Below are 13,416 nucleotides of genomic sequence, written 5' to 3' on the forward strand. Positions count from 1 at the left end.
AGCCGCCGCCGCCGCCGCCGGTGCTGCCGCCGAGTTAATGAAAGTTTGGAGGTCGGTGGGGGCTGGCACCGCCTCTCGCCCTCGCCGCCGTGCTCCGCCCCCCGCTTCGCCGCGCTTCCCCCCCCGCTTCGCCGCGCTCCCCAGCGCCCCGCCTCGGTACCGGCACCCGCACCCGTGCCCGCAGCGCGGCTCACGCACCGCGGGCACCGCGGAGGGCGAGGGCGCAGGCGGTGCCGCGGGCACGCGGGGTACGGGTGGCACACACGCACACGCGTGGGCACACGGGTACACACGGCGCACACGGGCACGCACGCCGGCACACACGGGCGTGCTGCACACACGGGCACGGCACGGGCACACGGGCACACCGTCCGCTTGGCACACTTGGGCATGCACATGGCAAGCTTGGCACGCATGGGCACCAGGAGTGCACATGCAGCCCACAGGCATGTGGACATGGAGGACCATATGCAGGCTTGCCCGCGACCATGGCACATGTGAACATACACTGGACACATGGGCACACACAGGCTCCTACTGGGCACACATGCATCCCCGCACACACGGGTTTTCACACGCAGAGGAACACCCACACACAGCGTGCACACAGGGCACAGCGCCATGGCGATCCTGGGCAGTGAGATGGCCACAGGCTCCAGCCAGGACGTGTGAGGTTAGTGTGAGTGTTGTACATGTATGGGGGTCTGTTGCACATATGTGGGTCACACACTGTATGCCCCTGCCTGTGCATGCTGCTTGCTGGCACATGTACACGTGCGTGTGCATGCAAATCTGTACACTTACACCCATGTATCTAGGTGTGTGCCTACACGTGGTTGTACATGTTTGCATCTGCATGTGTGTGTAAACATCCGTGTCTGTGCATGTGTGTCTGCACATGTATGGGCACTTATGTGCGCACATATGGGCACGTATGCACGTGTGAACATGAGTGTACACGGGTGTGTATGCATGTACTGATATACATGTACACATAAACACAAATGTGCACGAATGTGGGCCCATACCCATGTGCATGTGCACACATGTGTGTGCAGCCAGAGCACGCCCCCACATCCCAGGCCAGATGTTTCCAGTAATGCATGAAGGGTGCGCCAGGGGCCGCCCCTTGCTTGGCCCCTCGCCGAGGCCTCCTCTCCCTCCCCTCTCCTTCCCAATGGGTTTCCCACGTGCTGGGACGGGTGCCTGCACTCCGGCACCCTGCCCTGCTCCCTGGATCTCTCCCAGTTCCTAGGGTGCACTGTACCCTGGGGCTTCAGGGCGTCTGTTGGGGAGCACAGCAGGGGTGCAGCTCAGCACCCCAAGTTCACCAACAGCACAGTCCTTCCCACATCTCACCCACTGAGAGTCTTCTGGTCCTTTCCACCTCCCCAGCCCTGCACCCCATCTCAGGGCTGACCCCCTGGTGTTCCTGGTTTTCCAAGCAACTTGGGGAGCACCCCTTACGAGTCTCCATGGATCCCTGCTGTCCTTGCGGGTTGCTGCCTAGTTAAGGAAATCCTCCACCCATTGGGAAGGAGAGGGGAGGGAGAGGAGGCCTCGGAGGTGGGGCAGTGATGGGATGGGTGGCCCAGGGGTGTCTGTCCAGGCCACACTGCAACAGACTCACCAGGGTTCTGGGCTGAAGAATGGGAGACAGCTCCAGCACAGTCATATGCCAGCACTACTTTCGTTTTGCGTGTGGTAAAGCCAAAGTCAGGGCTCCCACAGCAGGAAGGGGAAGGCAGCAGTGCAGGCGGGTGCTCATGTCCTCCCACGCCCTCCCAGCACCCGCACATGCTCTGCACCAGGAGCCAGGTTTCTCACTAGCAACCTCGCTCCTGGCTGCCTGTGGCCTCACACCGCACCCTGCAGCCCAAATCCAGCACCCAGCACCTGAATCCAGCACCCCACACCCAGCGTCCTGTGCCAGAGCCAGAACTCAACTGCAACCCGCACCCCTGCCTCAGGGTCTGGGCTTTGGAGAGGAGCTGCCAGCTGTGGAGTTACAGACTAGATCCTTAAGGGATGGATTTCAACGGGTGAAACTCATGCTTTCAAACACCCTTCTCAGGATCTCTCTGCCTTTCTGTGTGCTCGATGTGGGGAAAGAGGAGGAGGGGTCCTGCAGCCCCCAGGAGTGTCAGTGAGGGGCTGCTCCTTCCCCCCTTGCAGCCTCCAAGACACTGCAGTGCCCTTTTAGCACCCTGCACCTGGGTGCAAACACTTCCTTCCCAGGAGCCTGGACACTTGGTGTACCCTCAGCTTTGGCCATGGTCCTGCTGTGCTGGTCAGGGCTTTCCTGGGGTCTCATGGTGCCCAGAGACGCAGCAGGAGCAGAGACCAAAAGTGATCTGTGAGGTGAGAGGCTCCAGTGCCAAAGGAATTTAGGAGGGGTGCTCCAGCCTGTGCTTGTGCCCACTTCATCCATCCCTCCCCATCTGGTAGCAATCATTCCCCCATTCCCGCCCTTGGGGAACCCGTCTCTTTCTTTCCTCACCATCCCTCCCCAGGCTGGCAGATGTCACAGTGTCCCCAAGCCCTCGCACAGCAGTGGGGGTGATGCTACAGCACCCCTTCCCCAGTGCCATTCAAATCTGCAGGGCTGGAAGCGTCTGTTTCTGCGGGCAGGTGCAGTGACCTCATGGAGTCAGCGCCAACTCCGTGGGGGACATGGGTTGACATGCTGGTGGCACCGCTGCCTAGGCAGCATGGCCTCTCCTCTTGTATCTCCGTGGGTGCTGTTGCCTGGGAAACTGTGGGCAAATGCGGGCAGGGATCCAGGGGGGGTGAAGGGTGGGGAGGAAATGCCAGCTCCCAGCACCTGCAAGAGGGATGGGCTGGTCAAAACACCACAACAATCCCTGAAAATTTCCTATGCACTGGGACAGCAGCATGGGCTTGTGGTCATCCCCAAGCGGTTGGAGCCCTGACGTGACCCAGAGCTTGTCCTTGAGTTTGGGGGTGCATCAAAAGCAGTGGGATTTAATGCTGTCCCCACTGTGTGCCTGACATGGAGGCTGGCTGTCCACCTCCCCAGGGGGACCCCGGAGTTTTGTCCCAAGCAATTCCTGAGCACTGTGTGCCCCCAGCACCACCAGAGCTGGATCTGGCCTTGAGGTCTCCCCACGATGGGATGCTGCATGCAGATCTGGGGGCTTCCTACCCTCCCCATCCAGGATCACACCCCCAGTGCTTGCATGAGTTCTGGGGTGGGAGGCAGAGGGAAGTCAAAATTCAGCTTTGGCATGATGGTACATCACCAAAATCTGCAGGTCAACATTGGGCTGCCTGAGGAGCTGCCGAGATTGGGGAACCACACACTCTAGGGTGACCCTCCTGCTGGTCCCCAAGCTTCCCACCTGAGCATTGGAGCCTGGAGAGAGAGTGAGCTGGTGGGGAACAATCTCTGTTGTCAGGATTGGAAGAATGGGAGTAGAAGTCCCTACACAGACTGGATATGCCCTCTCTGGGGATTTCACAACTGGCCCTACATTACCAGGAAAGACTCTGCAAAAGGAGCAGGGGAAATGCCACAGAAGAGCCACTAGCTCATGTTTTGTCCTTCCAGCTTTCACATCTTTCTTTTCTCTCTGGCATGTCATTCCCATCCTGCCTAACACATGGGGAAAGGCACTGTTCTATGACAGCATGTCATTCTCCCACCCGAAAGGTCCCATGATGATATTTGAGCTCTCGGAAAGCCCCCTAAATTGTCCCTGATTTGCCAGCAATTCGAAGCTACCTCGTAAGAGCTGCCTTGCTCCCCAGCGTAGACCTGATGTGTTTGCAATGCTGTGGGGGCAGTGCCATGCTCCTGCTCTGGCACTATCCTGCATCCTGGGACTCCTGTACCTCCTGTGCCAACAGCTGCCCCTCATCCAGCCCTGGGCTTAGCTCCCCACCCCCTGTCACTGCCATGCCCTGCCCCGGGCTTTACTGGCTTTACCAGCAGCTCACACCCTCTCCAGCTCCAGGATTCTGCTGAGTGCCCTCAGCCCGGGTGAGTGCCAGGACAGGCAAGTGACCTCGGAGATGGGAGGAAATGCCACAGGCATCATTGCTCCTGGCCACAGGGAGCTGTGTCCCCAGCAGACACAGCTCCTGGGAACTTTCCACTCTCGTGCCTGCTAGTGACCTAGGAAAATTCCCTTACGGAGGATCCAGTCAGCCTGGGGAAAGCTCTGGCTTGGATGGGCAGCAAGATGGGCGTGGATGCCCTGTGGGACAACAGCCTCAAGGGTTGAAGCTGGCCTCCACACTGCCCCATTGTGCCCTCCCTGCAGCCTTCTTTGGTGGCACACACAGCACCCAGCTCACAGCACAGGGCTCGTGTCTCACACCACAGATAGGTGTGGCTGGTGCGGAAATTCCTGGGTACAGACAGGAGTTTCACTGCTGGGAGCTTGTACTTTGGCTTCAGGTCCTGAGGCTGTTGTTCCTCCCTCTGTTCTGGTCACACCTGGCTGGGAGGCACAGAGCCATCTGTGTGGGTTCAGCATCACCCATATCAGCTCTGCACTGGGCTGCCTGGCCACTGGGATATGGCTCTCTCCTAGTGTGGGGGGCAACAGAGTGCTGGGCACCTCATAGGAAGCATGTGCACCTCCCCTAATGCTTCTGAGGGCAGTAACCAAGTCCCTGCCCCAGTGCACTGTGCTGCAGAGAGCATGACAGCTGGGGTGCCTTGGGCTGCCCAAAATAGCTGTCCCCACTCCCCCGCTGCCTGGCTGCTGGGAGCTATTCCATGACAGCACCCCACAGACCTGGAGCAGCTGGAAGGAGTTGCCGCCCTGCTGCAATGCTCAGCCCAATGCCCACGTGCTGCAGAGAAACTGGGGCTGGGGCAAGCACTGCCCCAGGGACTGTCTCCCTGCCCTGCCCCAATGCCCCCATGGGTGCTCTGCCTGGGGGCCACAGCCCTGGGGCTCCTCAAACCCACCTTTGCCCCCAGACAGGGATAGCTGGTGCCCAGAGATTGGGTAGGGCTTGCAGAAATGCTCCAGGCTCCTCTTGCGACTTGGCAGTCAGCCATATGCCACTGGGTGCCCCCCATCCCCTTCCCCATCCCGTTCCCCTTTTGCCACAAGCCAGCCATACACAGGGACTGGGCTCACAACTCTCTGCCACCAAATTCCTCTTCCCGGCCCAGCCAGCTGGCTCTTGGGCCCTGGCAAAATGGAGTGGTATTGCTGCCCTGCTGGGGCTGGTGCTCCATCCCTGAGGAGTGGTGGGCAGGCAGGGACCCTGCCATAGATCATACCTGGATGCTGAGGCTGGGCTGGGCAGTTTCCATGGGGTACAGGGGAGTGGCAGTCCCACAGAGAAGGCATATGGGTGAGGGACAAGGGACAACATCTGCACCAGCGTGACAAAGCAGCAGCTGGCACTTGCCCACCTATGACATTTGCTGATGCAAATCCCTGGAGACTGGCCTCAAGGCCACCTCCTTTGCATCCTCAAGGGCAATGAGGAGGACAAGGTGCTGCCCACCCAGCTCACCCCTCAGTGCTCCGCCCTGCATGACATAGGGGTTTCAGTTCCCCTCGGGGCATGACCATGAGGTTTCTCCTCACCCATCCTCTTCCCTTTGGGGAATTCAGCCAAGCATCCCAGTGGAGGTGGGACACACAGTGACATCAGCAGGGCTGGGGGCTAGGAAACAGCTCATCCCCCTGCAGCTCTGACATGCTGCTACAGCCAGGGTGCTGCTGTGGCCCTGGCCAGGAGACCATGGTATGCTGAGGAGTTAGTGACCCATGTATCAGCAAGTCTGAGCAGGCCCAGGCCTATGCTGTGGGCATCCCTTGGCTCCAGGGTAAGCTCCTTCAGGTTTTAAATCAAGCCATAACAGAGAAGTCTGCAGGGAGCTCATGCCTGGTACTGTCATGTGCATATCTGTGCCTTCATCTAAGACAGCAGCAAGAAGTTCTCATACTACTATAGCAGGAAAATAATGAATAGAGCTGTTTACTTATAAGAAAATTCTGTGATAGCTCAAAGGGCTCAACTGGGATAACCTTTTCCACTGACAGGGTCTGCACGGTGTGCTATGTGTGGATTGGAAGTCTGTTTAATGCAGGGAAGCTCAGGGTTCCTGCATGTCAAGGGGTTGAAGACTATCTGTAGTAGTCACTCTGTAGTGTGAGCTCTATTAAACAGAATTTTAAATGTCACTTAAAGAGTGTGAGTGCCTTTCTCACTGGGACTGTGACAATCCAGCACCTTGTGGTGCAAAAGAAACACCAGCTGTGTTTGGAGTGAGGGTCCCAGAGTGTCAGGGGACTGCTGGAGGGCTCCATGGTTGAAGCCCACATATCCCAGGACAGGTAATTTTAAATTAAATTCCTGGTGCTGGCAGAGATGAGTAGGTGCTATGGGTTCTGCCAGATGTCATGACAGATCTGAATGCTGGGGAACTCCTAAGCAGCTGGGTGGGATGTCCCCAGCACATATCCAGAGGGATGGAGACAGCCACGCTGCATGGACAGGGCTCAGGTGTGACCCAGCCTTGCTCAGTGAGGGTCACCCCTCCTCCCGCCTGTCCCGCAGCTCACACTCCTCTGTGCAGGGGATCTCGGGGGACCTGGAGATGCTGAGAGCCCGCACTCACGGGAAGAGGGGCCGGGGCCCGGAGAGGAGCTGCCGGCAGGAGGAGAAGGAGGAGGAGGAGCGCGGCCGGGAAGGAGCCGCGCTCCCTCTGCGGACAGATGCCTCTCACTGCAGCCTCCGGCAAAGCAGCGGGTCCCGATCCTGCCCTGCTCCTACGGCCCCCTCAGGGATACTGTACCCTATGGGTGGTGGGCACAGCCCAGCGTGAGTCCCCTTCGTCCTCGCTGCTGGCAGGTACAAGGGCTGTCTCTTCCTGGGTGTCCAACGCCTGGTGTTTGCCGGTGCTGCCTTGTAGCTGAACACGCATCACCCCCAGAATGGCTCCTGTCTCCATATGTAAAGCTGGAGATGGGAGGAGCAGATAAAACCCAGATATCCCTGCCCCGTGCTGCTGAGAGTGTCTCCAAGCCTGAAAACAAGCTCGGGAATGTCTAAGGACAGGGACAGGCAGCCTCCGGGCATGGCCAGGCTCTGCCATGCAGAGCTGCCTGTCCTCGGGACACTCACCCCAGCAAGCTCTGCCGTGCAGCTTTGCAGCTTTTAATGTGACTTGGCAGCAGTAAGGGAAGCAGGGGACAGAGGGGACAGGCTGAGAGGGATGGCCCAGACCTGGGGAGCAGCTGGGTATATCGTCCCCATGAAGAGGGGTGACATTCTGGGGTGATAGGCGTGGAGGGCCTGTTCAGGCTGGCCAGCCCTGAGCTCCCTCTGCTCAGAGGCAGAGTTGTTTAGGACTTTTTTTAGTCCAGGAGGCAGGGATTTCAGGACAAGCTAGAGGTAAAAGGCTTGGTGTCAGAGCAGGATGAAGCGCAGCACATTTATGGGAGGACACAGGGCTGTCTTAGCTGTCAAAGGCAATCACAGGCTGGTGGGCATCACATCTGTCCTGGAGAAACAGCGAAGTCTGAGATGGGATCTAATTAATAAAGACTAAGCGGGTAGGGATCCTAATGCACGTTGCCTTTGCCTCGTGGAAACTTGACCTCGCCTGTCCAAAACTATTGGGTCCCTCTCTGAGACAAGGAATTCACTTGTTAAAGACACTGGGCAGACCAGCAAGGAGTCTGGTAAGATGAGCATGGTGGCACGTCCACACAGCACAGGGCTGCAAGCCCTGAGGGATGCTCAGGTGAACGTCCATGGCACCTCACACAGGTCCGCATGAGACATGGGGCAGCCAGGTCTGTGGGTGTCTGAAGGCTGCTCTGCACTTCACTGCAGGGAGGGGGCAATGCCAAACCTCTGCTCTGCAGGCGATGCCAGAGCGACACGGACAGAGCGACACACGGAGTAGCCGGAAACTGTGGGAACAAAATGCCGCATTTCACCGAAAGCTGGGCGAAAGGGAAGAAAGGGGCAGTGGGCCTGGCTGGCAGGAGACGGTGCTGCCTCGGGGCCGAGGCATCGCAAAACCCGGTTCACCAAGAGCCGGGAGCGGCAGAGCGGAGCGGCGGGTGCCCCGCTGCCGGCAGAGGGAGGCAGACACCGCGGTGGCGGCGGGAGATGCTCCGCACGGCCCCGCCGGCCCCGCATCAGTGCCCGGAGGGACAGGGGCCAGGGGACAAAGCCTGCTGAGTCGGGGTGGCACAGCGTGCCCCACGGCCTCGGGCTGCTCCAAGCTCACCCGACTGAGCTTCAGGCTGTAACTTCGGGATGTAGCCCCAGGGTTGTTTCTGAACCCACAACCAGCCCCACATGGCACTGAACACCCAGCTGGGAAGGTGTCAGTTTGAGTCAGAAGAGATATGGACCTGCCCTGCTGGCACTGGCATTCTCACTGCGTGGGCACAGAGCCTGTGCCATGATCCCAGAGAACCCCGTCCCTCTGGGATGCAGCCTCATCCTGCCCTCATAAGAAGTGCTGCTGTCCCCACAGTCATGCTCCTGCGCCTTGCACCCCACAGTGGATGACGGTCCTGGGGGTGCCAGTTCTGGGGCACATGTGGTGCTGCTGGTGTACCCACTGCCTGAGTTGGTGTGGCAGCTCAGGCTGCGCCGGGAGCTCCCAACGGCAGTCAGCACTGGATGGTGCCTGGGTGTGTCCCCAGCTAAATTTAAAGGACTTTGCGATATAAATATCCTCCGTCGTAAATAAACAGAGAGGCTAGATGTTTATCGGGGCCTGCCTGGCAGCCCCGATCCAGCACGCCGGGCACACCGCGCAGTCTCTGTAGTCCTGCCTGGGCTGTCCCCTCTGCCAGTAGCACGGCTGGGTCCTGTGCTGCCCTACAGGGACACGACCACAGGGAACTACTCCATGCCACAGCCCTGTTCCTATCCCACTGGGCCCTCGGGGGAAAAGATCCAGCAGACACTCTCGCTGCTCCTCCAGAAACGTGTACTCTTGCAGTTTGCTGTGGGAGTGGGATGGTCCCAAGCCCTGTGCTGTCGCCTGCCACCAGCCCCATTTGCCCAGTGCCCTGGGAACAGGTTTGCTTGGGGACACAGAGGGGTGGATTTGGCTCCTGCCACCTTCTATGGCTGGTGTGGGTCACCAGATGTCTGATGCTGGGGGTCACTGTGGTAACCTGTGCCACAAGTGCTGGGGCCCTGGGGACCTTGAGGCACTCTGGGTCCAGCCCCGGAGCTGGTGCATGAGGCATCCCTGGGCTGTGGTGGCACTGCCATTTGGGGACCTACCACCATGGGACCACCATGGGGCAGGGCCAGAGTGACAATGAGAGGCAAGACCCAGACCACTACAGGGAGAGGAGCCAGACTATGGTGTGGAGTGGAGGTTGAGGTGTTGGGGAAGAGCCAGGAACATGTGAATCAAAGGTGAGGACCAGGCAGAGCAGTAGGAGCAGAAGCAGCCTCTCAGTGCTGGCACAAGAACCCATGGGCCCAGAACCCATATTCCTCCCAGTCCTTCCTGGACTACCCATTTCCGTCCCCTGTCCTGCACCCTGCACCTCTCAGGATGTCCAGCTGCTCACTTTCACAGTCCTAACTGACCTGCCAAAGATGTGCTGCACAGGTCTCCCCACAACAGCTCCCACCATGAGGCCTCTGAAATCCTCCTGGTGCACAGAGAGGCTGGAGCATCCCTTTGCAGGAGCCAGCAGCTCCTCCATGCCCCATGGCTGTGCCAAGAGCATGGACTGAGCTGAAAGGGGATGCTATGAAGGAGACGCTGCCTCAAGCCGAGCCTCACAGTGCTGTACCCTGGGGTGGTGTCAAGGTTTAATCCCAGTCAGCAGCTGAGTACCGCACAACCACTCGCTCATTTCCCCTTCCCACGTCCCCACTGATGGGATGGGGAGGAGAATCAGGGAAAAAAATAAAATAGAATCTATGGGCTGAGATAAGAACATGAGCCTGCGGTCATGCTGGGCTGTCAGTGGGTTGGCCACACCTTGCAGAGGTGTGAGGGGAAACCTCTGGCACATCCGCACCTGGCAAAAGGTCACCAGAATTCACCCAGAGCCGGTCTCCAACACCAGCAAACTGTTCCTGGCTAGTGCAGATCCGTCCTCCTCACCATCTGCAGCCTGAGGTTAATGAGTACCTCCAGGGTACACAACTGGAGGGTCATTAAACAGCAGTCGAACAAGATGGGGCTGCCAGCAGCACTCGAACAAAGAGGGCTGATTCACTGTTTGCCCTGCAACAATATTTACTGTGGCCGGGAGTGAGGGAATGTTTGTGCGGGACAGGACAGCAAGGCGACACAGGGACTGGCAGGGGAGTGTGGCAGTGCCAGGGAGAGGACCACTGTCCACTGCAGGTAGGGTGCCTGGCATGGCCACCTGTGTCCTTGGCTCAACAGGGTGTCCCGGTGCCCCCCTGGTGTGCCTGTCCATCGTGGGGAGCCAAGGCCACCTCCTTGGGTCCCCGACCTTCCCCAATCTGGTAGGCTGCTCCAGCATCCTCGCTGGCATGTTGTCCTCATCTTCTCAGCCCATTTCCCAAAGAGGTAGGGATCTGGGGACAAGAACAACAGGAATGTGGGTACCTGTCTGAAGCTGGGGAAAGCCCTCCCCCAGGAGACATCTACCCTCAGACCCTGGTGTGAGACTGCTTGTGGCTCAGGTGTGGCTGGGAGGGATGCTTGGGGAGGACTTGTGTCCTCACTGATCCTCACTTGTCTTCTTTGCTGTGCCCAAAAAGCCAATGTGTGTGGGGGGGTCGTTTGCTGATCAGCTCACTACCTAATTAGCCTTGACTGGAGATGTGTCACGTGCACAACCAATATGCTCATGCACAGACATATGTGTACACACACACACACACGTGTCAGTTGTGTACTCAGCAGCCTGCAGGCCAGGACACCCGTAGAAGAACGTGCTGCATCCCCTGGGAGATGCTAAAACACCAGAGTTGTTCAGCAGAGACGCTGTTTCATGCCAGGGCCTGCCACACAGCCGGCTTCCCTAACGCAGCAGTGATGGGCTGGGGCACGCAGCCTATACCCTCCCCGTGGGCCCTCCAGCCGCTCTGGCTCCCAGCCCTCTCAACACTACCTGGCACAGCCTTTTCCCAAAGCTGTGCATGTACTGCACTTTGCCAGGGCCTCTAAGCACCCTGCCAGGATCATGCTACCACCTGTATGCAGGGACAGGAGCTGCTGGGATGTTGGTGGCCACTGGCTAGTGGGACTGGGAAGCACCCTCCAGCTCACCCCAGCACATGCCCCTGGCACAGGGGCAGTGCTGGCCGTGGTTGTTGTGCATGTTCAACTGCAGGGTGGGTGAGCAGCTGGTGCCAGCCCCAGCTTCCTCCCCAGAATCCCACTGGAGAGTCAGGACTCGTGTCTGTGAGGCAGAGGGGTTCTGTGCAGATACGGCAGCACTGCGGGTGCCCTGCCTGTGAAGGGTACTGCCTGCCCTGCCTGTGCAGGGTTCACAGGGTAGCAGCCCACCTGCACACCCCTCCCTGCCCCTCTGGGCGCTGCAGCCTCCTGGGCTGAGGGCGGAGGAAGGCAGATTCCTTTCCAGGTGGAAGATTTCTCTCCTCAGGAGCAGTGAATTATCTCTGGACTGTCGCACACGATCCATCTGCTTCTCCACCCACCTGCTTGCCAGGCTGCAGGCACGGCACCTTCCCTGTGTGCTGGCTGCACCAGGGTCCTACTGCAGGGTCCTGCCTCTGCACACCATGTCCACAGCCTGGGTTCCTCACGTCCTTGCAGCCTCACAGGGTACAGGACCTCAGCAGGGCTAAAGCGTGTCCAAGCACTGGCTGACCTTGGCTAAGGTGGGGACCCACACCTCCATCTCCAGAGGACTGAAAGCACCCTCAGCACCCACAGGAGTGGGAGCTGGTCCCACTCACCTCCCTGCTCTGCCCTGGTCTCTTCCAGTTACAGTGCCCAGCTCAGCCCATGCAGAGCCAGACCCTGTTCCAGCAGCCATGGCTCCAGTATGTGTCCCAAACAGTGCTGCCTCCTGTGTACCCCCATGCTGGCATGGGTGAGCAGTGTGGGGGGCTACTGGCCCCACATGCCTCTCTGCAGCCCATGCTGCTCTGGCCTGGGGCTGGTGCAGGTTGGAACCTGCTGCCCAGGCATCCATCCCATCCTGGTACACCCTGGCCACTAGAGACAGGACCATGGCTGGATGGGGTTCCTAGCTAGCACCAGGATCCTCAGGCTTGTGGATGACAGTGCTGGGATGTCTCACGAGCTGACCATCTGGGGCTGGGCAGATGAACTGGAGCCAGGACTCCTGAGTCCCTGGCCAGGCTCCAGCAGCCAAGGTATCCCCTTAGTGTAATGCTGTGGGGGGGTGGGAATGGCTGGGAATTGCTGAGTTCAGCTCTTTGATAACTACTCTTTGCCGGAGGCATCCTCATCCACCTGTCTCTGTCGGGGGTAGGAGCAGAGGGGACAAAAGCTTGTCATTACCTGGTCCAGGGAAACCTCCCTCTGGCCAGAGCCAGCCCCCTGCCCCGATAATCACACTCCCCTCATTAGCCAGCCCTCATTCAGCCCTGATGAAGGGGAACAGCAGGGAATCCTATTAGAGACAAAATGACAGACCAGGGCAGGGATCCTGCTCTACCTGTCCTGGCCCTAGGCAAGCATCACTCATAAGGTGAAGGCTCTTGTGGGGCAATATGGGGGACAACAGGAACATGGTGGGTTTGTTGGGGGCCTTTGTGTCCAGCACCCTCAGTCTAGACACTGCTGCGATCCAATGGCACTGGAGCCAGGGTAGGAGTCACAGGTGCTGCCCACATGCTGCTGTAGGGATCTGCCCATGCTCTGCACATCCCTCTGTGTGTGTGCCAGGCATGTACAGCCCTGTGCACAGGTGTGTGCAGGTGTGCCAGGCTCTGACACCCTCTTGTACTCAGGATTAGGTTCCTCCAGTGATGCAAATTGCTGCTGTCCCTTCTGGAGCAATGCACTTGGCTGCCTTACATCACAGCAGGCCCCTGCCACTGGCTGCAATGGGCAGACCTTCACCCCAGATATCCACTAAGGGTGCTGCCAGGCCCCTGCCACAGCCCCATCCCTGCACCCCCACCCTGCTGCCCTGTGGGGACCACAGGGACCTTTGGGTCTCTCCAACATGGTCCTCTCCAAAGCCATTCCCCAGGACACTTGTGGGGCTGGATGGGACCACACAAGCTGGGCATATTCTGGCTCTGCTGAGGCATCTGGACTTGTCACTAGCCCTGAAGTCTGGATCCCTATGGCTGGTGCATCCTCACCTTCTGGTTCTCGGCAAGGAGAGGACACGGGGCAGGCTGCAGGAGCCCAGGCAGGGAAGGGTTACAACCACAGAAGGACAAGGTTCCCAGCACCTTCCCACCAGGAACTATGGGGCTCATTAACCAGATGTCTATGGCAGGGATGGG

This window comes from Chiroxiphia lanceolata, chromosome 9 (assembly GCF_009829145.1).
Source record: "Chiroxiphia lanceolata isolate bChiLan1 chromosome 9, bChiLan1.pri, whole genome shotgun sequence".
Taxonomy (NCBI): domain Eukaryota; kingdom Metazoa; phylum Chordata; class Aves; order Passeriformes; family Pipridae; genus Chiroxiphia; species Chiroxiphia lanceolata.